Consider the following 27,134-nt stretch of genomic DNA (forward strand, 5'->3'; position numbering starts at 1 on the left):
TAGTAGGTCTGGGTTAGAACTAAAAATTGTTATTTAAAAAAAAGATTCCCAAGTGATTCTGGTGCATGAGGGTCATAGACTTCTTTGAGAAACGTTGATCTATGGGGGTAAAATGAAATTCCTTTACAAGGAACACAAGAATCCCCACTATCTAGTCCTAACTTATATCTTATGCTGCCATTCCTTGTTTTGTGCTTTACATTCTAACAACTCCTACCAGCGTTTTAACACTTTCTGCTTCCATTCTTTCATATTTTGACCATCTTTCTACTCTACATAAACTAACTAACCTCTACTCATCCTGTAGCTCAGGTTTCTCCTCCTCCATGAAGCCTTCCACCATCCCAAATAGGGGATATACAGTACTTCCTCTTCCCTCCTAAAGCCTTCTGTGCTTATCTCTATTATTTAGATCTACCTTTGATTAAAATTATCTTGATATATCCGTCTCTACTATAAGACTATAAACTCCTTTAAGGTAGGCCATGAGTCTACTTTATCCTTATATGGGAAGACCTTTGTGGGATACTACAGTATCTAGTTTACAATAGGTGTTGGGTTTCAAAATCAGTTTTTGTTGAATTAACAAAAGAATGAATAAATGGCTGAATGAATAAAGCCATTTCTTTGCAAGTAGCTTTCAGTATAAAATCTTGTTATCATATACTATTGATTTTCTTAAAAACATAGACTTCTTCTGATATAGGACCAGAAATATGAGAAAAACAGGAAAGAGCAGAAAGTTACATTTTAGCATCATAGGGAGATTAAATAATTTACCCTGGCCAACTCTTTTTACAGATAAGGAAACTGAGGTTTAGATAGGATGAATGACTTACCCAATGTCACACAGCTTGTTAGGGGCCAAATAAGACTGGGAGTTTTTTCTCTTAGTTCGCAGTCCCAAGCTCTTCAGGCTGACCATGGTCCTTCCCTTCCACTAAATTACGTACTTGCTCAAGCCCTACTGAAGTTTCTACCATCCTGGCTTTTACTGAGCTCATCTGATATTGATCATGTTGGTATTTCATATTATCTGAATAACTCATATACCATTTTTCCTTACATAAATTTGCCTTTGATATATACCCAGGATCAGGGTATTTTTAAAAAACCTTTTGCTGTATTTATCTTTACTGTTTAGATTTTTGTTTTCATATGCTGTAAATTAAATTTGCCTCCTCATCTTGACTGACTAATCTCTGATCAATAGTTTTTTCTAGAGAATGTCTCCTTCACTATTGTTTAAGGGAGGGAAATGTGATATACTAAATAATAAACTCTCCTAGTTTTCCCAGATTCATCCAAAGCACAATCATCTCCATCTGTGTTTCCTCTGTCACTTTTATAATCAGATGTGGAAAATATTTAACATCCCAGTGAGTCCTCCAGTTTAAATCAGTACACATGATAAATTGCATGGGGGTGTTTTATTTGCCTTGCAACAGAAACCTTTATCTTTGCCTGGCGGCCTGACTGTAGTTTAATAAAAGAAAGGCCCTTTGAATAGATCTTGTGCAATATGAGTTCTCATCCAGGTCTATGAATAATTCATCAGGCAAGAATCTTGTTTCTGTTTATGAAATAATATTCTAAAGACCATTAAGGCTAGACCTGTGCTGTAGTCAAAACTCCTTCTTGAGTTCCAGCTAGTGATATGCAGAAAATTATTGTGCTACAACTCTTCAGACATATGGCTAAGTTCAAGGGAATTTGTTAACTTCTTGTGTTGCATCCAAAAGTTTCCAATTATCAACAAAAGATGGCATACCAACGCAATTACTCCTGATTTGTTCCAGTTAGCGATTCTAAGTAACCATAGTTGTGTGGGTGTATGTGGTCTGAAATAACAGGAATCAGTGAAAATTTCAAGTGTAAATACACCACGGAGACCACTTACGTATCACAACCAGACAAATGTATCCCACTGAGCTGAATGTGCTTTTGACAGGAAGCAGGGATTTTTGGGCCACCTCCCAAACCCTGATTCCCAGCCGTTGTAAACTATTTGAGATCCATTTTGTTTCCAGTTTTGCAACAGACTTCTCCAACAGCTTATTTGCTTCATGTGTCAACAAAGTTGAAAAACAGTGCCTCTTACATAAGTTAGTCAGAAATGTATAAAGCTATTGTTAATGACGTGGTTACCACCAAACTTGGAAAAACAAATTACAGGCTGTGCCAGAGAAGCAGGCTTATCTTGCTGAGCCTTAGTATGTCTCCTTGATTCCTAGATAACTCTTATACTCATTGGTTTGGGATCTTTTTAAAGGTTATTTTTAGAGTGATTCTGCTAGCCAAGGAATAGCAAAGTAAGAAAGGGAAAAGACTTGTATAGCTTCAGGAAAACATACACTGCCTGTTTTGGAGGAAAATCATCCCTGGGGATAAGGCCAAAGGGAGATCCCTGAAGGCAAATTCTTGACCATCCAGGTCCAGTGACCACACACACTATTGCCTTTATTTATCCAAATATCAGCAGAAGTTACCAAGCCTGTCTGGGCAAGTGGCAATAATTCAGTTTTGATCTTCTTTAAATGCAGCTCAGATCATGTCACTAAATCTTTACTGATTTTTATCATTCATAAAATCAAGTACAAACCCCACAGCCTGGCTCTCAATGCCCTCCAAAAAACAACAATTCTCTAATATTATCTTCCACTAATTTAATAAAACCTTATTGCCGGGTAGTCTCTGAAATAATCAGCCCATGTTGGTTAATTTTTGTGTCAACTTGGCTGGGCCATGCTGATGCATATTTTAATAATTTTGAAATATGTGTTCAACATTTTTCTGGATACTTTTTGTGACAGTACTTTTGAATGAGATTAACATTTAAATTTGTGGACTTTGAGTAAAGTAGACTGCTCACCACATAATGTGGCTGGGTCTCATCCAATCAGTTGAAGGCCTAAATAGGACAAAAAACTGACTTTCTTCTGGAGGGAAATTCTGCCAACAAATGGCCTTCAAACTTGAACTGCAACATCATCTCTTCCTGGGTCTCCAGCCCAATGGTCTTCCCTGCAGATTTTGGACTTGCTAGACTCCATAATCATGTGTGCCAATTCCTTAAAATAAATTTATTTCTATGTATATACATATCCTAATGGTTTTGTTTCTCTGGAGAACTGGCTAAAACATAGCCCCAGGCTTTATGTTTTGTTGTGTTTGTTTATATGGTATTGCAAACACTATTGCTGGTAATACTGTTATTAGTATTTGTTGAATCTTACTGTGTGCCAGGCACCATGCATTGAATTTCCACACATTGTTTCATTTAATTCTCACAACAACCTATGTGGCAAGGACATAGAGTTATTAATCAATTGCTTAAGATCATAGTACTAGTAAGTGGCAGAGTAAGAGTTTTGATTTTATATGTTTCTGAGACAAAAGCCCTTATTATAATGAGTTTGAAACCCCACAAGAAATTATATCTTTGAGAAAGTTAATATTCTCTACCAGTTTTTAAAATGATAACTTAGCAACCTTTCTGATCCTCTTCCCACTACATAGTGAGCTTGTGGAGAATGGGAATCGTGTCTCTGTGTTTTTGTATCCCATGCAACACCACAGTATTGTGCATGGTAAGTTTTCTATTTGTTCTAGGAAATTCTGATTACCTAAATATTAGAAGGATTCTGAAAAGAAAAACAGATTCAACCAAAAAGAGGAGTTGGTAAGGTTGGTCTCTGGCATCCCAGCCTTCTCTCTCTGTGCTCCCTTTTTCCTCCCGAGAGAACTCCCATTCCCCAAGGCACTCATTGCTAGAACTCTTAAGAGGTAGAGAATGCAAGGGTTCAATGAGGGCCAAGCCATGATGTGCTGGAGCCAAATTGTACCAGCTCATGAGAGTCAATTACAAGCACTTTTTCTAAACTCTATATTCAGTGATGTAACATTGGAAGCTTGAAATTACCCATGTGTGAGTATTTACACCAAGGAAATAAGTAAACGCTACAAATCAGGGCTTCCCTCCCTCCCATCCAGAGAGCTGGTTTATCATTAAACTAGTACCTGCCCAAAGATGAGAGGGAACCGTGATTCCAAAGCCCTCCTTCCTTTTCCTTGCTCCCTTTGACCTTCTCAACTTCTGTATTCACAAAACTTTGTTAAGTGTCTTCTATAAGCAGTTACTCTGCCAGGTGATATGAAGAACACTATGGTTAATGCCATCTTGTTCTTAGGAACTGATTTGTCAGTGAGAAAATAACAGATACACAAATAACATCAATAATTACTGATCATCCCATTTGGTTTTTCCCTCTTATTTGTTTTGAAATTCAAAGTATGAATATTTACCTATATAAAAATGTGAAAATGTAAGTGCCATGAGGACAGGAACTTTGACTTTTTATTACCTTTGCTGAGTGCTAGGACAGTGTGAAGCACATGATGAGTGCTAAACAGTGAATGAATAAAATTATGCATTAAAAAATGAAAAGACTATATATAATAAAATGTTAGCAATGCTTATCTATGTAGGACTGATAGGATTATGGGTCACTTTTTAATTTAATTTAATTTAATTTAATTTAATTTAATTTTTTGAGATGGAGTCTCACTCTGTCACCCAGGCTGGAGTGCAGCGGCATGATCTCGGCTCACTGCAAGCTCCGCCTCCTGGGTTCATGCCATTCTCCTGCCTCAGCCTCCCAAGTAGCTGGGACTACAGGCACCCGCCACCACACACGGCTAATTTTTTGTATTTTTTAGTAGAGACGAGGTTTCACCGTGTTAGCCAGGATGATCTCGATCTCCTGACCTTGTGATCCACCCACCTCAGCCTCTCAAAGTGCTGGGATTACAGGTGTGAGTCACCACGCCCAGCCTATGGGTCACTTTTCTTCCTTTCCTTTTTGGTGAGGGCTTATCTGTAGTTTTCACATTTTTAATCATGGGCATGTGTTAATATTATGTTGGAAGCTGAACAAAAAATAAAAAATAACTAGAATTACACAAAGTAACCAATATCAAGTTACCAGAAGCCTCACCAAAGCTAGTTGCTGGATAGTCGTATGGGAGTGTTTCTTGAAGGAAGTGAGGCTGGCGATATGTTTAAAATCCTCTTTGCTCAGAATCATTTTAAGCGACCCATCATAGGAAAAGGACTAGGTAAAATAATTCACACTAAGAGATGACTGGCAGCTGATACTGTCATTTCTTTCAGGAAGCAGTCAGTTCACAAAAATCTAAACTAGTGAATTATGTGGTACAAATCTTCCATATCTTTACTAATTTTTCATATGCTTTGTTTATCAATTACTGAGAAAAGTACACTGAAATTTCCCACTGTTGTGGTGTATTAGTCTCTTCATGTAAAGTGCTTCATTTTATGTAATTTTTTCAGGTGTATTTTCAAGATCACTGATTTTCCCTTCAGCTGTGTCTAAACCAACATTTAAACCTTCCTTCGAGGTTCAAGTTTTAATAATTAAATTTTAGTTTTAGACACTTTATTTGTATTTTTTCCCTTTGTCTCATCAATGTTGATACTTCAACTATTTTTTATATTTTTTAAAACTTATTTTGTATGTGGTATCTCATCATTTCAGCATCTTTTGTCTCAGACTGATTTTGTAGCTTGTGATGACCTGTTTTCTAGTGTGCTTAGTGACTTTTTAAATTATGTACTCATATCCCTCTGGAACATCTTTGAGGCCTGTTTTTAAGTTTACTACCCAATAGATAATTGGCTTTTGCTTCTATTGAGTGTTTATGGCACCATCAACCGGAAGTCTTTTTAGCATAATTTTTTCAGCTAGGTTTTTTTTTTTTTTTGCTGCTTTGGCAGTACGAGTTCTAGCCCCAGAACTGTGTGAGTTGGAAATTATCAGGGTTTTTTTTCTCTTTTATTCTGTACCATGTACACCTAAGACTGAGATAGCCAAGTGTTTCCACCACCTACTTCTTCTTCTTCTCCTTTTTTTTTAATTTGTAAAGTTTAAAAAAAATTTTGTGGGTATATAGCAGGTGTACATACCTATGGGGTATATGAAATGTTTTGATACAGGCATACAATGTGAACTAAGCACATCATGAAGAATGGGGTATCCATCACCTGAAGCATTTATCCTTGGAGTTACAAACAATCCAATTCTACTCTTTTATTTTATTTTATTTTTTTTGAGATGGAGTCTCATTCTGTCACCCAGGCTAGAGTGCAATGGCATGATTTCAGTTCACTGCAACCTCTGCCTCCCGGGTTCAAGTGATTCCCCTGCCTCAGCCTCCTGAATAGCTGGGATTACAGGTATGCACACCCTGCCCGGCTAATTTTTGTATTTTCAGTAGGGACAGGGTTTCACCACGTTGGTCAGGCTGGTCTCAAACTCCTGACCTTGTGATCTGTCCGCCTCAGACTCCCAAAATGCTGGGATTACAGACGTGAGCCACCACGCCTGGACAATACTCTTTTATTTTAAAATGTATAATTAAGTTATTATTGACCATAGTCACCTTATTGTGCTATCAAATAATAGGTCTTTCTTTTTTTTTCTTTTCTTTTTTTTTTTTTTTAAGGTGAAGTCTCACTCTGTCACCCAGGCTGGAGTGCAGTGGTGCGATCTTGGCTCACTGCAACTGCTGCTTTCCGGGTTCAAGCAATTCTCCTGCCTCAGCCTTCCGGGTAGCTGGGACAACAGGTGCGCACCACCATGCCCAGCTAAATTTTTGTAGTTTTAGTAGAGACAGGGTTTCACCGTGTTAGCTAGGATGGTCTCGATTTCCTGACCTCGTGATCCACCCACATCAGCTTCCCAAAGTGCTGGTATTACAGGCGTAAGCCACCACGCCTGGCTAATAATAGGTCTTATTCATTGTTTCTATTTTTGGTACCCATTAACCATTCCTACCTCCCCCTACAACCCCAGGCTACCCTTCCCAGCCTCTGGTAACCATCTGTTTATTCTCTATGTCTGTGAGTTCAATTGATTTGATTTTAGAAATCAAATCAGTAAGTAAGTAAGTACGTGTGATATTTGTCTTTCTGTGCCTGGTTTATTTCACTTAACATAATGATGTCCAGTTCCAACTATGTTGTTGCAAATGACTGAGTCTCATTTAAATGAGTAAGAACATGTGATATTTGTCTTTCTGTGCTTGGTTTAGTTTATTTCATTTAACATAATGATGTCCGGTTCCATCTATGTTGTTTTTAATGACTGAATCTCATTCTTCTTTATGGCTGAATAGTACTCCATTGTGTATATGTACCACATTTTCTGTATCCATTCATCTGTTGATGGGACTTAGGTTGCTTCCAAATCTTAACTATCGTAAACAGTGCTGCAACAAACAGGAATGCAGAGATCTCTTTGATACCCTGATTTCCTCTCTTTTGGGTATATACCCAGCAATGGGATTGCTGGATCATATGTAGCTCAATTTTTAGTTTTTTTGAGGAACCTCCAAACTATTCTCCATAGTGCTTGTATTAACTTACATTCCCACCAATGGTGTACAGGGTTTTTTCCCTTTTCTCCACATGGTCGCAAGTATTTGTTATTGCCTGTCTTTTGGATATAAGCTATTTTAACTAGGGTGAGATGATATCTCACTGTAGTAGTGGTAGTAGTTTTTTCAGCACCCACTTCTTTGTGGTTTATCTTTCCCCTACTTCATCTGTTGACCTAATTGTCTCTTGGAGCTCCTGAATTTATTCAGTGGTCTATGGATGAACCTTCCATAATGCACTGGTTTCAGGGTTTGTATTTTGTCACTTGAGCCTGGGCCATTAATCCCAAGCTGTCTGCTACTAGAGACTTGTAGATGACCCGTAATAAACAATGGCTTTTGGGTTGCTTTCTGCTTTGAATGTACTCTTTCTTGTTATTTCTTCTTTTTATCCCACTAGTATAGCCACACACTTAAAAATATTGATTTTATATTTTATAAAATTTATACTTTGTTATATTAGTTTTTGGGGAACAGGTGGTTTTTGGTTACATGGACGAGTTCTTTAGTGGTGATTTCTGAGATTTTGAAGCAGTGAACGCTCTACGTGATGGGTAGTTATTTATCCCTCACCCTCCTCTCACCCTTCTCCCTGGGTCCCCAAAATCCATTATATCATTCTTATGCCTTTGTGTCCTCATAGCTTAGCTCCCACTTTTAAGTGCGAACATACAATATTTGCTTTTCCATTCCTGAGTTACTTCACTTAGAATAATGGTCTCCAACTCCATTCAGATTGTTGTCAATGCCACTATTTCATTCCTTTTTATGGCTGAGTAGTAATCCACAGTATATACATACCACATTTTCTTTATCCACTTATTGATTGATGGGGATTTAGGCCACTTCTGTCTTTTTGCAACTGAATTGTGCTGCTATAAACATGTGTGGGCAAGTGTCTTTTTCATATAACGAGCTCTTTTTGTCTGGATGGATACTTAGCAGTGGGATTGCTAGATCTAATTGTAGTTCTACTTTTAGTTCTTTAAGGAATCTCCATACTGTTTCCCTAGGCATGGGGCTTCCTGAGAGACAGACTGCAGTGATTGTTATTGCTCTTTTGGGTCTAGCCATCCAGCAGGGCTCCCAGGCTCTGGGCTTGTGCTAGGGAATGTCTCTGGGCTGGTGCTAGGGAATGTCTACAAAGAGTCCTGTGATGTGATCCATCTTCAGGTCTCCCAGCCATGGATACTAGCACCTGATCTGGTGGAGGTGGCAGGGGAGTGAAGGAGACTCTGTGAGGGTCCTTGATTGTAGATATGTTTAGTGCGCTGGCTTTCTCAAGTGCTGATTTTGCTAGCAGTAAAGTTGTCATTTGGACACCCTCAGGATCTCTAGTTAGCCGGGATGTTTCAGGCAGTTGTTTTAGCTGTAGTTTTCTCCTTCCTGGGAGCAAGGTTATTCTGTCATGAGTTGCTGTAATGGCCTGAGTTGGTTGGCCTTCAACCAGGAGGTGGTGCTTTCAAGAAAGCAACAGCTGTGGTTTTGAGTTTGTCCTAAATTGGCCAGGGGAAGTATTTTGGTTTCTCAAGCAATGAGTGGGACCATAAAGCTCCTAAGAGTTTATGTGTTTGCCTTCAGCTACCAGGCCAGGTAGAGAACTACCATTAAGGTGGGGGTAGGGTTAGGCGGGTCTGGGCATAGACTCTCCTTGGGTGGGGCTTGCCATGGCCACTGTGAGGGATTAGGGGATAGTTCTTTGGCCAATGGGAATATGTTCCAGAGGGCATTATGCCTGCCTCTGTTGTGTCATATAGTTTGCCACAGAAGTGGGGGATAGCTGGTAGTGAAAGGCCTCACCCAGCTCCCACGTAGTTAGTGAGGCCAGTCTTACTCCCACAGTGCCCTGCCAACAGCACTGCATTTAGATCCAGGCAGCCTGCATGTGGAACTCAGACCTTCCCCAGGCCATAGCTTCCCCACTAAGAAAGCAAGAATGGCTTTCAGGCCTTGCTCCTCCCTCTCTGCCCACAATGTCAGCAGCAGCTCCTGCACTCATATCTGCAGCAATTCCCATTTGCCCCCATCCTGAATTCTGCTCAAGAAAATTCATGCCCAGTCAAAATTATTACAAATTTCCATTGGAGGAGTCACCCTGCGACTCCTCCCTAGTTCTGCAGGCTGCCTTCCCAAGGGCCCCTGGGAAACATAGTCAGGGATGGCTTCTCTGTACTGGAACTGGAGACTGGGAGTGCCTACAAGGCTCTTCCCACTGCTGCTTCCACTCTTATATTTCACATGTGATGTGGTTTTGCTGTGTCCCTACCCAAATCTCATCTTGAATTATAGCTCCCATAGTTTCCATATGTTGTGGGAGGGACCCAGTGAGAGGTAATTGAAACATAACGGAAGGTCTTTCCTGTGCTGTTCTTGTGATAGTGAATAAGTCTCACGACACCTCCCAAGTTCTTCAGCTGATCTGTTTGGAAACCACACTTAATTAAAGTTAAAGGTCTTTATTTGTGGATAAATCTCAGAGCTTTTAATATATTCAGTGTTCTTTGTGAGTCTTTAAGGAAACAGATGGAGTGTGTAGCTCATTCCAAACTCCTTTGATCACAGAACTCTCTTTCTGGAGGGCATTTCCAGTATCTGCTGTGCTATAGAACACACTTTGAGAAACGTCGCTCCAAAATAATGAAATTTATTCTTCTCCTTCTGTAAACTTAAGCATCAAAAATTTTGAGAACACCAGAGAAACATGAAAAAGTCTTTAAACTTTATAGGAATGACTTTAAAATAAAGAAAAACAAATGGAGGTACCCAGCTTGATCATTCTTCTAATCATGTAAATTTGTCTTCAAATGACTCTTCCAATAATCACTACCACCCTCAGATGACTTATGATTACCAAGGACATTCCAAAGACAGAGTCACAGTCTACAGGGAGTGAATTACTGAAGAGCAGTTCCCTAACCTCCTGATTTATGGGCAGCGTTGTTGGTACATGTGCAAGGGTTGGAAAGGCTTTGAAGAGGCAACTCTCACTGGGAGATATATATTCAGTGATGTTAAAATCCCAAGCAGTCTCACCAAAAGGAATACATAAAAATGCTAACAGTGACAATCATTAGGTGGTAAGATTGTGAATTATTGTTATTTTTTCTTTAAATTTATCCATATTTTTAAAATGTCAATGGAGATCGTGTATTATTTATGAAATAAGAACTATGTTTTTAAAAAGGAATCTTATAATCATTTAAAAGGGAAAATACATTTTAAAAAATAGAGGAATCTGAAGCTTGGAGGAAAATGAGTTTTCCAAAGTCACATAGTCTGTCAGAGGTAAATTGGATTCTTGAACTCCCGACCGGGGCCCTTCTCAGAATACTCCACATTACTCCACAGTCACAGAGGAATAGCCACTGCCAGGGCTGTTCCTCCTCAGGAAGGGAGTTGTCAAAAGAGGAGAAACATGGATCTTCTGGGTGGGTGAGCCCTTTCCCTCTCGAACCATAGGAAGGCTATGCTGACACTTGCACAGATTCTTCTGCTTGTGGTACAGGGTTTGCTGCTATTTTTCTGGCTAGGAAATTGTCATGAAAAGAGGGAGAAGGTCTTCCCTTAGGAGTATGGGAGAATTAAGTTTCCCTCAAGACACCATCCAATAATAAATGGAGCATTGTGGCTGCTATTTTTTTCCCAGGCTGCTTATTGCTGTTGAGTTCCCGTCTGCTCCCACCGAAGACAAGGAGACGGAATGTCACAGGGGCTTGAGTATCCCTCTAGGGAAGAGTGGCTGGAACACCTAATGTGAAAGTTTGGGAATCTTTGACTGCTGAGGTTGAGAGATTGGGAGGTCTGTGGTGATTCTGGAACTAATTTTACAAAATAGACAATGAAGTAATTGATTGATTCACTGTTTTCCATTAAGATTGTGTTTTTGTGGTTTTTCTTGTGGAAATAAGAGCTCAGAGGGATGATGATATAACATTGGGGAAAGGATGTTGGAACCTCACCCACCTGTATTTGCCTTCCCGTGCAACTGTAGCAGTGGAAGTTAGAAAGTGGGGTATGAAAAACTACTAGGAGCAGAGATCCTCTCCCACAGAGGGGTAGAATTGGAAGACTCACTCAGAAAGCCTTGCGGCTATCCACCTCAGTTCTCATACAGGCAAACTAAATATTACAGATGGGAAAATGGTAAGTATTTAAATATTTATTGAGTATCTAGTATGTGCCAAACACTGTGTTAAGAATTGAAGGTACAAGAGAAAACAACATAGATGAACCTCTGCCTTCTGCAATGTAGAGGTCCTGAGAGGTGAAATGACAAAACAAACCCAGAACAAGAATCTAGATCTCTTAGATCTGAATTGGTGATCTTTCTTAAATTTTCCTTCTAGAATACTTTAAGCACCTAGGAGTTTCTATGTGACTTTGGGCAACTCACTAAACATTTGTAGGCTTCAGTTTTATGAACATAGAAAAAGAAATTCATACATTTACTCAGTCATTTATTTACTAAAAATTTACTGATAACCATCTGTATCCCAGGCATAAAGCTCACCAAACTCATAAAACAGGAGCTTTTTTGCTGAGAGTAAACTTCCATCTGTCAATAATTCTCTCCAAACAGTAACCAATAGGTAGCTGGAAATTCCAGAGTTAGCTATGGTTTATTTTTTGCCATTCAGAGTTGGCTTACTCCCTCAAGTGCCTTGAATCCCCGCTTGGATTCCTCCCTCCCTCCCTCCCTCCCTCCCTCCCTCCCTCCCGTCCTTCCTTCCTTCCTTCCTTCCCTCCTTCCCTTTCTTTTCTCCCTCCTTCTTTCTTTCCTTCCTTCCTCCTTCCTTTCTTCTCACTGTCTTCTTTCTTTCTATCCACCCATCTTCTTTTCATTTGAAGTGTAAACCCTAACACTAGGGAATTTACTTACAAGAAAAGATTTAAGACATAAATCTGTACACTTGGGTTGGTACGGTTAGTATACTATTGCTTTGTAGTTGCTCCACATTGAAACTTTTATTTATTATTTCTAAATGTGTACTTTTCCTAAGTCTCAAAATTTTATTTAACACAGAGAATATCAATACTGGATTACATTCACCACTAAATCAGGAAAACATGTTACTGGCATTAATCCCAAAGGAGGCAAGGGTGAGAGGAAGAAAAAGGAAAAATGCAGAATGACATGACTGATTCTTGACATGTCCAGATAAAAAGAAGAAAAAAGTACTAGTCTTTATCAGAGCAAATAGTGTTATCTCCCAAAGTACACAAGAATTTCCAATGTTAACCAACCTGTACCCTTCAGAAGACATTTTCTCATAGCTGAAGAATCACATTCATGTTGGCAGTTGATCTATAAGGGCAGGAATGTGGTTTCTTGGACCATTGCCTTATTAGAATGGAGAAAGTGTAGAAATAAATGGTGCTCATCTGCTTGTTTTTTCAGTTCACTTGTATATAATTTTTTAATTTGTTTTTAATTTTAATTTTTTTGTAGTAGAGACGGGGTTTCACCATGTTAGTCAGGATGATCTCAATCTCTTGACGTTGTGATCCACCCGCCTCAGCCTCCCAAAATGCTGGTATTACAGGCGTGAGCCACCATGCCCGGCCCACTTGTATATAATTTTTTTCTATCAATTTTGAGAAGATTAGTGGCAGTAGTTTCTTGAAATTAGCAAAAGTTTATAGGCATACTGTGAAACACTGCATAGCAGTGCTTTCAACGTCCTGTTTCAACAAGTGAACAAGGTGAATGTGCATGTTCTTTTTGAAGGCAATTGTTGTCTCAGCTCAAAGACTGACCATCTCATTGTTACAGCCCTCCTGTTAAGCTGGGAACTCTCTGCCATAGACACTTTGCATCCATTCACTGCTAGTTTTATGTGTGTGTGTGTGTGTGTGCAAATACAGATGGTGAATCTATGGGCCGATTTATGAAAAGGGCAGGTCCAAGCTGGAGAACAAAGCTCACTTTTAGTATTGGCAGGATCTTGATTCTGCCATAACTTGGTTTTTCTCATGCTGGAAGTACTCCCTGGGAGACTAAATGTGTGTTGTTTCAGCTATTTTCCTATGGGTGGGGAAAAATGACAATTCTTTTAAATCCATTCTTCTCCAGAGCAAGAGGAGCACAACCAGGCTATAGGCTGAGAAGAAAACTATTCTCCAGAAAATTCTACTTGATACTTTATCTGTGTTTTTATTATTTATCTTATTGTCTGTATTTCCATTTACTCATGTATAAAACTGTACAATGGTATTTCATATACTCAGTTCTTTGCAGAGTGCCACAGATAAGTACTTAATATCTCTTAGCCACAAGTACTGTTATTCTACTACTACTAGGGCTACCACTGCTGCCAGGCTTCCTACAACTACTTCTCTGAGTCACTTCAGTATTGTATATGGACACTCAACAACTATAATAATGTTTTGAGCTCCACAAACTTACGATGTTTTAGAATTCTGAAACATCAAAATGTCCTCTGAAGGGTACAGGTTGGTTAATATTAGAAATTCTTATGTGCTTTGGGAGATAACACTATTTTCTGTTCCTTTACAAAACAGAAAACTCAACTCAAATTGGCTTAAAAAACAAAACAAGACAACTTAGAGTTTCACTGCTGGTAATATATGAGCTAAGATAACCTGAAATCTTACCAATATAAACAAATAGAAATGCTGGATCAGTTATTTCCAGAAGATTTTAAAGTATGAATTCAATTTATTTATGTTTTTTGTATTATTCTATTATTCAGATGATCTGTTTCATTATGGGGGAGTTTTGGCAGTTTTGGTTTTCAAGGCATTTGTCCATTTTTTCTTTCTAGGTTGTCAAATTTTCCTGTGTGGAGTTGCTCATGTAAGTTCTTTGTTCTTTTAATGTCTGCTGGGATCTAGGTGGTATTTTCTCTTTAATGACTAATATCAGTAGTGTATGTCTTATTTCTTTGTCAATTTTGATACAATTTTAATTTTATTAGTTTTTAACAGAACTAGATTTTGGTTGTATTGACATTCTCTTTTTCTGTTTTCAACTTTATTAATTTCTGCGTTATTAAGTTTTCCCTTCTGAATGCATTGGGTTTATTTTGCTCTTCTTTTTTGAGTTTCTCAAGGTCCTTCCTGTTAGCATTTGATGCTATAAATTCCCCTCTAAGCACTGCTTTGTCATCTGTTGAATTTTGATATGTTTTACTTTCATTTAGTTCAAAATATTTCCTAATTTCCCTTGCTTTAATGCATGGATTATTTAGAAGTGCGTTGTCAAGTATTTGAAATTTCCTGCTATCTTTCTATTATTGGTTTCTGGTTTAATTCTAGTAAAGTCAGAGAATATACCTTGTATTATTTCAATTCTTTTAAATGTGTTAAACTTTGTTTTATAACTCAGGATACTGTCTATGTTGGTGAATGTTCCATGTGCACTTGAAAAAAATATATATTCTGCTATTGGTCCTGGAATGTTCTAAAAATTTCAGTTAGATCCAGTCAGTTGTTAGTGTTTTACAGATTATTAATATCCTTGCTGATTTTTTTATTAGTTCTATCAATTACTGAGAAAGGAGAGTTGAAGCCTTTACTTATAATGAGGGATTTGTCTGCTTCTACTTTTAGTTTCATGCAACTTGAAGTTCTATTGTAAGGAACAAACATATTTAGGACTTGTTGTATCTTCTTGGTGAAATGACCCTTTTTTCATTATGTAATGTCCCTCTTTATCCTTGGTAAACTATTTTGCTCTTTATTCTTCTTTCTCTGATATTAATACAACCACTCTAGCTTTCTTTTGATAAAGATTTACATAGACTATCTTTTCGTATCCTTTATTTTTAACCTACCTATATCATTATGCTTGAAGTAAGTTTCTTAGAGACAGCATATAGTTGGGTCATGTTTTTCAATCCACTCTGACAATATCCATCTTTTAGTTAGTGTTTCAATGCAGAATAATTTTGACATCTCCTCCAACCCATAATTGTGACAACCAAAAATGTCTTCAGATATTGCCAAGTGTATGTCCTTCTTTCCTTCCTTCTTCCCTCCCTTCCTCTTTCTTTCTCTTTCCCTTTTCCTTTCCCTTTTCCTTTCCTTTCCTTTCCTTTCCTTTCCTTTCCTTTCCTTTCCTTTCCTTTCCTTTCCTTTCCTTTCCTCTCCTCTCCTCTCCTCTCCTCTCCTCTCCTCTCCTCTCCTCTCCTTTCCTCTCCTCTCCTTTCCTCTCCTCTCCTCTCCTTTCTCTCTTTCATCAAATGCCTCTTTAGTGAAATTTATTTTGTCAAATGCCTCTTGAGTGAAGTTGCTCCAAGTTGAGAACCATTGCCCTAGAGATTTCAACATGCATCCTTAACTAGTTAAAGTCTACCTTAACTAGTAATCTAATTCTACGTAAGAATGTAAGAATCTTAAAACTTGACTCCATTTGCCCCTTTCTCCTACATATTTTGCACTATGTTACATATTCTAGCTCCAAAAGATGCTATTGTTGTTGCTTTATTTGTTTATTTGAGTTTTGAGGCAGAGTCTTGCTGTGTTGCCCAGGCTGGAGTACAGTGGCTCAATCACAGCTCATTGCAGCCTTGACCTCCTGTGCTCAATCAATCCTCCCTCCTCAGCCTCTCAAGTAGCTGGGACTACAGGTGCACTCCACCATGCCTGGCTAATTTTTTAGTATCTTTCATAGAAACAGGGATTCATCATGTTGCTTAGGCTGCAATCAAGCTCTGGGCTCAAATGAACCTCCCTTCTCAGTCTCCCAAAGTTCTGGGATTACTGTCCTGAGCCACTGTGCCTTGTTGCTTTAAATAGTTAGTATTCTTTTATATTTATTCATAGATTTATATTCTTTTCAGTGTTTTTCATTTCCTTCTAATTTTCTGTGTTTCTAGCTCAGAAAATTTCCCTTCTGCTGGTAGAACTCCCTTTAGTACTTACTTCAATGCTGTGCAGCTAGCAACAAATTCTATTTTAATTTGAATGAAATATTCTTTCTGGTGTATAATTCTAGGTTGAGAGGTCTTGTTTGCCTTTTTGTTTTTTCATTTTAAAAATATCATTACATTGTCTCCTGATTTCCACAGTGTGTCATTTTGGGTTCCATGAGAAGCAGACACCAAGATAGGATTAAAAATGTAAGAAATTTGTTCAGGGGAAATGCCTGTAAAGGATAAAAGAAGAAGGAGAGGAGTAGGCAGGGAGAACCTTCAGATACCAAGACAGGTCCAGCACCTGTGAAAGAAGGCAGGCGAGGAAGGATTAGGCCAGAAGAGCCTCAGACTATCGACCGGTCTGTTAAATTCATGGCCAGGTCAGTAGAGATCTCCTGAGCCAAATTGCCTATTAAAGAAATTCTGCATCTATCAATATAGCCTGATTTTCATACCTCCATTGAGCTAATTCATTGACTAGAAGTAGCCCAGGGGAAGTGTGATTTGATATGAAAGTTATAGTGTATCCAACAGTGCAGCAGCTGTCAATAAGATGAGCACCCCACAGCATGATCTCTTGAAGGGAGATCTGAGGGGTGCAATTCCGTGACTGCCTCATATAGTTTTAATTTTAATTTTTATTTCATTTTAAGTTAGCTGTCAGTCTTAATGTCATTCCCCTGAAGACATGGGCTTTTTTCCCCTCTGGTTGCTTTAGAACTTGTCATTCTTTTTCAACATATTCTACAATGTGTCCAGGTATGGTGGGTTTGTTGGTGTTACTGTTGTTGTTGTACTTATTCTGCTTAGGGACTCTTGAACCTCTGGAATTGGTGGGTTTATATCTTCCATTATTATTAGAAATTTCTCAGTTGTATGTTTTCAAATATTACTTCTGCTCCATTCTCTCTCCTTTCTCTCTTTTGAGACTCTATTACACTATATTAAACTGTTGGAGTATGTTCCACATTTGGACATACTCTTTCTTCTCTTTCTCTCTCTTTCTTTCTTTCTTTCTTTCTTTCTTTCTTTCTTTCTTTCTTTCTTTCTTTCTTTCTTTCTTTCTTTCTTTCTTTCTTTCTCTTTTGTTTGGTTTTTCTCTGTGATCCAATTTGAGTAGTTTCTATTGATCTGTCTTTGAATTCACTAATCTTATCTATGTCCAGTTTGCTTTTAAGCCTACCTAATTAGTTCTTAAATCGAGACATTATACTTTTCAGTTCTAAAATATCCATTTAAAAATTTTGTAGAGTCCAATTATCTGTTAAAATATAATTTTCATTGTTTTTTAACATGCTTTTAAAAACTTCTTTAACATGCCATTGTTTATTTATGCTTTTCCTCATTATCTCAATTATCTGTGGGCTTGTATTTATTTTGTTTTTTGATTATTGCTACCTATCCTGATTGTTTTAATGTACAGTAAATTTTGATTGCATGCTGGGCATTGTGTATAAAATAACTGTAGACTTCTGATGATATCTTCCACCAGACAGGTATCCCTTTTTTTTTTTTTTTGTTAGGACCAGGAGCTAATTACCTCAATTCAATGGGAGCTGAGTTGAAGTAGGGCTGCATGTACAATTTTAGCAAGATTCTGTCTATCCCTGGTTTATCCCTGCTCTTTAGATATAGTCTTTCCAAGCTTTTGATTGAGAGCATAGAGTGTCTACTTCTTCTCAGCTCTAAGAAAAATTTTTCATTTTTTAGTCTTTTTGAGACAGAGCCTTGCTCTGTTACCCAGGCTGGAGTACAGTGGTGAGACTTTGGTTCACTGTAAACTCCACCTCCTGAGTTCAAGCGATTCTCATCCCTCAGCCACCTGAGTGACTGGGATTACAGCTGGCTAATCTTTGTATTTTTAGTAGAGATGGGGTTTTGCCATGATTGTTCTTTAACTCCTGGGCTCTAGTGATACACCCACCTTGGCCTTCCCAAGTGCTGGGATTACAGGTGTGAGCCACTGTGCCCAGCCTCCTTCTGTACTTAGACATCACGTGGTCCTCTATAGCTCTTTTATAACTTTAACATGTTTCTTTCAATGTATTCATTTGTTACTAGTTGCTGCAGAAAGACCTTTGACCTGCTTTGACCTACTACATTCTACCTAGAAGCAGAAGTATATATAATCTGTTATTCTTACTAATAATTGGCAACAAATAGTCTTAAATATGCTTTATTTCATACAAATGTATGAAGCTGTAGAAGAAATTCCTAGATCAAAAAGTATATGCATTCATAATTTTGGTAGGTGTGATAGTTAATATCGAGGGTCAACTTGATTGGACTGAAGGATACAAAGTATTGATCCTGGGTGTGTCTGTGAGGGTGTTGCCAAAGGAGATTAATATTTGAGTCAGTGGGCTGGGAAAGGAAGACCCAGCCTTAATCTGGTGGACACCATCTAATCAGCTGCCAGTGAATATGAAGTAGGAAGAAATACATGAAGAGGCGAGACTGGCCTAGCCTCCCAGCTTACATCTTTCTCCTGTGATGGATGCTTCCTTCCCTGGAACACTGGACTCCAAGTTCTTTAGTTTGAGACTAGGACTGGCTCTCCTTGCTCTGTAAACTTGCCGACAGCCTATTGTGTGACCTTGTGATTGTGTAAGTCAGTACTTAATAAACTCCTCTCTCTCTCTCTCTCTCTCTCTCTCTCTCTCTCTCTATATATATATATATATATATATATGCCTACCATTTGCTCTTATGTATATATTGTGGGACCTTGTGATTGTGTAAGTTAATACTTAATAAGCTCCTCTCTCTCTATATATATAGATATACATATATCTATATATAGTATAAATAGATAGATAGATAGATAGATAATGCCTACCATTTGCTCTTATATAGATATCCTATTAGTTCTGTCCCTCTAGAGAACCCTGACTAATACAGTAGGCATCACCAAAATTCTCTCCTTAGAGATTATAGCATATGTTTCCACCAGGAATATATAAAAATGCCTATTTTAACAGCAGCTTTACAAATACTGTGTGTTAACTTTGAATGTTTATGACTTCAGGCGTAACATTATCAGAACTTTGCATTAAGAAGGTTAATGTAGTCATAACATGTTAGGTGGGTTAAAAAAGACGAAGGATGAAAGTCACTTACCTCATAGTTTCGTCTCTGATTCTAGTGACCTAAAAAGTGAAAGTCACTGTATTCGTGCTTGAAAACATTTCCTGAATTTTCTAATCAGGTCTCTTTTTAGCCGGAAAGTTGATGGCTCAAAGTTCTTCCACAGGTTCAGTACAGATGTTAGCAGATTTTAATGGCTGCAGTGTAGTACATCTGTTTGTCACACCAAGCTCAGCATCTGTGTCAGGAACAGCTAGTTTTGTGATTCAAGAATAGAAGAGACAGAGATGGCTGTGGTTTCCCCTTAGGGCTCTAGCAGAGGAGACACTTTGGGGACAGTAAAGAACATGAAATGATGTTTCTGTTAAGAAAAAATCTATTCCTGCCTCATTCTTGGTCAAAACAGCCGTAAGCCTGATAAAACAATATTGCATGCTAGTTTCAGGAATGTAACTCAGCCATTTCAGTGTTTCCTTTCTGGGTCCCTGTGGATTTCTAACCCTCACTTTAACAGTAAGGCTATATTATCCTCATTTTCTCCTGCCATCTCTCGGCTGTTTTTCTTTCTCCTGGGTTCAGTGAGTCATTTCCTCAAGTCCTCCCTGGTTTGGCTTCAAAAATTTAGGATAATCATCAAGAGCTGTCCTCTTCTCCCTTTCAGGCTTGAATTCCTCTTAGTGTTAAAGGCATTTCACTTCTCAGTATCTGAGGTGGGTGGGCTTGAGCTAAGATCCTTTCTTAAATCTTAGTGTGTGTGCTGGAGAAAGCCTAACAGACCACGAGAAAGAGGTAAAAAAATGAATGTTCCAAGGAAACTGGGAGGATGCGGGGGAAGGTGCAGATTCATACTTCATTCAAGTTGCTGATAATGAATGCTTTACCAAAGTATTACACTACCAAGAGCTTCCTTTGTAATAACATGAAAAAGTCAATGATTTGTGATAAACTTCATGTAACTTTTTATTTTTTTTCCTTACTAGCTGCATTTTTTCAGCTGGTATAGTTGTTAAGCTATACTCCTGATGCCAGATGGATCAAGGGTCCAAATCCTGCCACTACCACCTTCTAGCTGTGTGACCACCCACTGGCAGTTATTTGACCTGCAGGTATTTTTGTCTCCTTATCTAACAATATGGCAAGCACAATAGCATCCTCCTCATAGGACTGGTAGAACAATTAAATGAGGAAAACCACATAGGAAGTGCTTAATAGATTGTAGTTATTACTATTATCATTCCTATGGGAATTTAAATTGATGTCTACCATTTGTTTTTATATTCTTCTGGGATATTCACGTGGTATTTAATAAACAACTAAATCTAGATCAGGTCTTGACAAACTACAAATCTGGCCCATGCCCTGTTTTTGTAAATAAAGTTTACACAGCCACACCCATTTGTCTATATATTATCTATGGCTGCTTTTGCTCTGCAATGTCAGAGTTGAGTAGTTGTAATAGACCATATGGCCCTGAAGCCCAAAAATATGGACTAGGTGGCTCTTTATAGAAAAGTTTGCCAACTCCTGGTTTAGAAAATCATATTTTTAAATTTTTCAATTAAATAAGTAGTCATGGACATACTGTAATTCTGAGCCTCAGTTTCTCTAACTGAAAAAGGCATATATTAGGCATATATTAGATGACTCCTAAATAGGATCCGTCTAGAATGATTCATCCATCATTTTTACTCATGGAGCCCAGGAATTTGCAATACATTTGGGCTTTCTGGTGGGTTCTTCCAAATGCTTTAATGAGAAAGAAAAAGCAGAAAGCAACCTTCAGTGATTCCGATGTCAAATATGGTAAATCATGAGAGGTGATTTATTCCACAGAGGGGGATGATAGTTTTGTGAAGCTTTAATGTTTTTCTCTGAAGCCAGGTTCAGGAGATCTTGGTCACTGGGCCACTTCCTGGCTGATTTAACAATATTTCTAATTCTTTGGGTTGCTTTTTTTTTTTTTTTTTTTTGTCTTAAAAAAAAAATCATTCTCTTTGTCTCCCCACTACCTGCTCTTCATACCATTTCCTCTCCAGGTTGGCCCCTGCCTTCTTGCCTTCCTCCTGCCTCCTTCCTTTCTCCAGTGGTTTCTCAGCTCTCCGTCCTCCCCCCAGCCAAATGTGAAGGAGAAAGTCTGCCAAGTCTCCCAGCCACTGTCAGCCTAGTTGACTGTAATGCTTCCAGCAGAACCTCTAGCTCAGGGCCCTCTGGCAGGGCCTGAACTCCAAGCAGCAGGAGGGACCAGAGAGTTATAAGAAAGGGAAATACCAACAGTAATCTGCATCCTTTGAAGTTCAGGGTTGGGAAGCAGAGAAGCTAAGAGATGTTTGACAATTTCCTGGGGGTACCTGGGAAAGAGCCTGAGACTGGGGGTCAGGATTGTCTTTTCCAGCTCTGCCCCAGATTAAGTGCAGAGTTTTTGGGCTAGTCATTTTTCATCCCTGAGCCTCAGTTTCTCTTTGTAAAATCAAGAAAATAATTTCTGTCCTGATTTTCCTGTAGGGCTTTTGTGATGATCATACATTTGTGATCATGTATAGCTTTATTTTTTAAAATAAATATTTGATTTATATTTTTCCCATTTCAGAATTACCTTGTGCTTATGTGATACAGGAACTTTTGTCAGCAGCATCTACCATCCTTCACAACAGAACCCCAATTTCCTTTGGGGAGTTAACTTACCACACCACTGCCTGTATTTTACTGAGATGGAAAATCCAGCTGCCCGTGCCTCCTGTAGCCAAAGGTAGGCAGTCTCTTCAGCTCAACCCATGAAAGCTCACTGCTGAGATTTTGACTTTTGAGCATATGAAATTGGATGAGTGAAGAGGTTGGCATTCTTTTATCTTTGCAGGAATATCCCTACCAGACTGTTCCTGCTGCAAGGCTAGTCCTATCATTCCTGCTTTCCCGTCCCTGAAGCTGAATTGGTTTCTGCCTATTTCCAAGCCTAGTTCTCCAACTTTTGTGCAATGTTTTTAATCAATTCCCCTTTGTTTAAGTTGGCCAAATTTTTTAGTTGCTTGTAATCAAAAAACCCCAACGGACACACAAGCCTGATGTAGAGAACCATCTATGGAGCACTTACTTTGTGTGTGGAGAGGCAGATACTTTGCATACATTATTTAAATTAATCTTTACAAAAACCCTAAGAGGTGGCTATAATTACAAATGAGGAAACTGGGGCTCTATGAGGCTCAATAACTTTCCCACATTTGTATGAGGAGCAAATGATAGAATTGGGTGTTGGAACCAAGGTTTAAACCAAGATGTCTTTGATTCCAAACATTTTAATCTTTATGCCATGCTAAAATGATATAATAGTGGGCATTTTGTTTTGCAGCCTGTGTTTTGGGATTAGTAATTTATTATGAACATCCTCATGTCGATAATATTCTTGAACAACATGACATATAATGGTAGTCAATAGTTCATTGTTTGGATTCACTACCATTTACCTAACCAAATTCATATTGATAGGCATTATGAAATGCACTGTAATGAATACCCTTGAACATTACATTTTGTACCTATCTCAAACTTTCTTCTGAAAATAAGTTATTGGAAGTGAAATTTCTAGGTTTAAAGCTCATGCATAATATTAAGGTTTTTAATGTAACTGACACATTGCTTGCCAGATAAATCTTATCAAATTTTGTTCCCATTAGTAGTGTGGATACCAATGTAAGCACTTTCTAAATGAAGAAAAGTGCTAAAAACCTATAAAGGGCTAATTAATTGAAGACATTCTTATTTATAGAAAAGGCAAAATGTCTTTCCAAATTACATCTATTATAATAAAATAATATATTTGGGCATAAAAAAGAATAAAATTGGCCAGGCATGGTGGCTCACACATGTAGTCACTGCAATTTGGGAAGCCAAGGCAAGAGGATCTTTGGAGGCCAGGAGTTCAAGACCACCCTGAGCAACATAGCAAGATCCTATCTCTAAAAAAAAAAAAAAAATTAGGTAGTCACAATGGCATGCACCTGTGTTCCAGCAACTTGGGAAGCTGAGGTGGAGGACAGCTTGATCACAGGAGGTGGAAGTTAGTGAACCATGATTGCACCACTGCACTCTACCCTAGGCAACAGAACAAGACCTGTCTCAAAACAAAACAAAACAGAAAAACAAACAAACAAAGAAACAAAAAAGAAAATAAATCATGTAATTTGCAGCAACATGGATGGAACTGGAGGTCACTATGTTAAGTGAACTATGCCAGGCACAGAAAGACAAATATCACATGCTCTCCCTCATATATGCAAGCTAAAAAAGTTGATCTCATGGAGGTAGAGAGTATAATAAAATGATAGATATTAGAGGCTGAAAAAGGTGTGAGGGAGGAGGAGTGATGAATAGAGTTTGGTTAATGGTTACAAACATACAGTTAGATAGAAGGAGTGAGTTCTAATATTCATTAGCAGAGTGGGGTGACTATAGTTAACAACAATGTACTGTACATTTCAAAATAGCTAGAAGAGAGGAATTGAAATGTTCTGAACACATAGAAATGATAAATACTCAAAGTGATGGATACCCCAAATACCCTGATTTGATCATCACATATTCTATGCATGTAATAAAATATAACATGTATCCCATAAATAGATACAAATATTATGTTTCAATAAAAATATTCAAAATTAAAATACAATTTGCAATAAGATTAGTATTCAAATTTTAGGTATTGGGTTCCTATACACTTCCTAAAGAAAGGGAATTACTTTGGGCTGGGCATGATGGCTCATGCCTGTAATCCCAGTACTTTGGGAGGCCAAAGCGGGCGGATCACCTGAGGTTGGGAGTTTGAGACCAGCCTGGCCAATATGACGGAAACCCCATTTCTACTAAAAATACAAAATTAGCCGGGCCTGGTGGTGCATGCCTGTAATTCCAGCTACTCAGGAGGCTGAGGCAGGAGAATCACTTGAACCTGGGATGCGGAGGTTGCGGTGAGCTGAGATCGCGCCATTGCACTCCAGCCTGGGCAACAAGAGCGAAACTCTGTCTTAAAAAAAAAAAAAAAAAGGAATTACTTTGATTTCAAGGGTTTTTTTAGCAGCCAAGTCAAAGAGGGAAGCAAGGGATGGTGGTGGTGGTGGTGGTGATGATGATGATGACGATGATGAAGATGATAATGATGATGATGGAGAGGAGACAGGGGGAAGATTAGGAGGAGAATCCCCCAGGGCATCTGTGGTGGTCATATTAGCCCCTTAGATTTACTATATTTTTAAGACTTTGTCTTGGCATTCCTGTAGGAGACAAAAGAAAGTGAAGTTTCTCCTCAGACTTTCAGTAGCCTTGTGGTAAGAAGGCAGCTGGGCCACCCAGACTTACATATTTGAGGCCATAAACAGTGATCAAAGCAGTATGATTTCAGGGGAACAAAACTCTTCCACTCCATATACCTCCCTCTTTATTTCTCCATAAATGCACATTGGTTTACTTTGTAAGAAGGCTACATTAAGATGCAGTTTGACATCTGAAAAAGTTATACACTAAGCTATTTCCCACCATAAAAAATCTAACTGAAATTAGTTCATAAATTTTATTCCAATAATTTAACAAAACCTAAGAGGAGGAAATATAGGACTGGACTATTTTGAAAGGGAAAAGTGAACTAGAAAAGTCACAATGATTGTGAATGGGGTAAGTGATACTTCTAGGAAGTTTTGGAGACTTTTGAGCACCAAGTGAGAGCTTGAGGCTTCGGATGGCCTGGAGTGAGCTTATAAAGAACTACTGAAAGTGGGATATGTAATAGCAAGAAATGAAAATGAACTTTGCACTAAATGATAAGTACTAAAGGTATGTTATAACAAAGCCGATAATAGTGTTTAAAGAAGTGAGAGTTCCCCATCAATCAAACCCTCATGCGTGCACGCGCACACACACACACACACACACACACACACACACACTGTATTTCATTGATTCGAGGACTCATGTTTTGCAGTTTAACATCTCTGAAACTGGAATGCGTTTTATAATCAATGGTGCATAATGGTTAGTTGGCAGCATTTTTTTTCTTTACTAGTGATGCATAGAGAATGGTGTGTATTAAAATCTATGGTGTCTTCAATTTGAAGTGTGTATGAGAGAGAAGGGGGAAATGCTGTCTTGTCAAAGGAAATGTCTGGAAGTAAATATTGATTACTTATACTATTTACCTTCACAGTTTCTATTGTCTTTTCATTTATTCTTTTTCTTAATTTGAAAAAGGACCTTAGAGATGACTGAACTCAAAGTCTTCATTCTACTAATGAGGAGATGGGCCTGAGGTGGTAGGTTACTGGTCCCCATCACGGGTGTTTGGGGTGCGGTGGGCCTGTGAGTATATTCAGAGCATAACTATATGTTCATTGTTTCCCAGAAATGATTTACAAATCACAGAGGGTTGGGAGCCCCAAGTGACAGGATCTGTTTGGAACTAGAAGGACCAAGAGTGATGAGGACAGAGTACTGCCCTTTGAAATGTGCTCCTTGATAACACCAACCCCAGAAAGGGAGGATGAGGGAACTGATCCTGGCCTGGAACAGCCAGTCAGTATTAGTGTGGTTTAGTTTTCCTGACTAGACTTCCTCCTTCCCTCCCCTTCCCTCCCCTCCCCTTCCCTTTCCTTCTCTTCCCTCCCCTCCCCTTCCCTTTTCTTCTCTTCCCTTCTCTCCCCTTCCTCACCTTCACTTCCCTTCCCTCCCTCACCTTCCTTTCCCTCCCTTCCCTCCCTCACCTTCCTTTCCCTCCCTTCCTTCCTCCCTTCCTCATCCCCTCCCTTCCCCCACCCCCTCCCTCCCTTCCCCTTGCCTTCCCTTACCTCTCCTCCCTCGCCTTCTCTCCCCTCTACTACTCTCTCCTCACCTTCTCTCCCCTCCGCTCCCTTCCCCTTCCCTTCTTTCCTCTCCCTTCCCCTCCCTTCCCTTTTCCTCCCCTTCCCTCCCCTTCCCTTCCCTCACAGTCTCTCTCTTCCTCTCCCCTCTCCTTCCCTCCTCTGCCTTCCTCTTCTCTTTCCTTCCACAATTTCTTCCTTCCTTTCCTTCCTCCCTCCTTCTTTCCACCTTTCAACTTTAAATGTTTGTGAGGCATGATAAGAGAGTGAATTTAGTTATCCTGTTGAGTGAGGAGGGTGCCCTGGCCTTCCTGGCAACAAAAAAGACACCTGTTGCCCTCTGTTCTCCCCCTACACATATGGAAATGAGTCAGAGCTGCATTGTTATTTGCTACGGTTTGAACTCATCCTCCAAAGTTTATGTGTTGAAAACTTTTTTTTTTTTTTTTTTGAGACAGAGTCTCGCTCTGTCACCCAGGCTGGAGTGCAGTGGCATGACTTCGGCTCACTGTAAGCTCTGCCTCCCGGGTTCATGCCATTCTCCTACCTTAGCCTCCCAGGTAGCTGGGACTACAGACACCCACCACAACGCCCAGCGAATTTTTTGTATTTTTAGTAGAGATGGGGTTTCACCATGTTAGCCAGGATGGTCTCGATCTCCTGACCTTGTGATCTGCCCGCCTCGGCCTCCCAAAGTGCAGGGATTACAGGCGTGAACCACCATGCCCGACAGTCTCCAAGGCAACAGTTTTGGGAGGCAGGGCCTAATAAGAAGTGATTAAGACATAAGGGTTCTGCCTTCATGAATGGATTAATGTTGTTATCATAGGAGTAGGTTAGTTATTTGGAGGGTAGATGTGTTATAAAAGTGAAT

General features: G+C 39.0%; 1 long non-coding RNA gene across 1 annotated transcript in view; it reads left to right on the forward strand.

The window, feature by feature from the left end:
- The window catches only part of LOC139356060 (uncharacterized), a 52,065-nt gene that overhangs the window by 1,653 nt on the left and 23,278 nt on the right, over positions 1–27,134 (forward strand). The window contains exon 2 of the long non-coding RNA XR_011607436.1: positions 14,244–14,275. This is a non-coding gene — a long non-coding RNA (uncharacterized lncRNA). The remainder of the gene's footprint in view (positions 1–14,243; positions 14,276–27,134) is intronic.

The sequence above is a fragment of the Macaca nemestrina genome, chromosome 9, assembly GCF_043159975.1.
Source record: "Macaca nemestrina isolate mMacNem1 chromosome 9, mMacNem.hap1, whole genome shotgun sequence".
In the NCBI taxonomy this organism is placed as follows: Eukaryota; Metazoa; Chordata; class Mammalia; order Primates; family Cercopithecidae; genus Macaca; species Macaca nemestrina.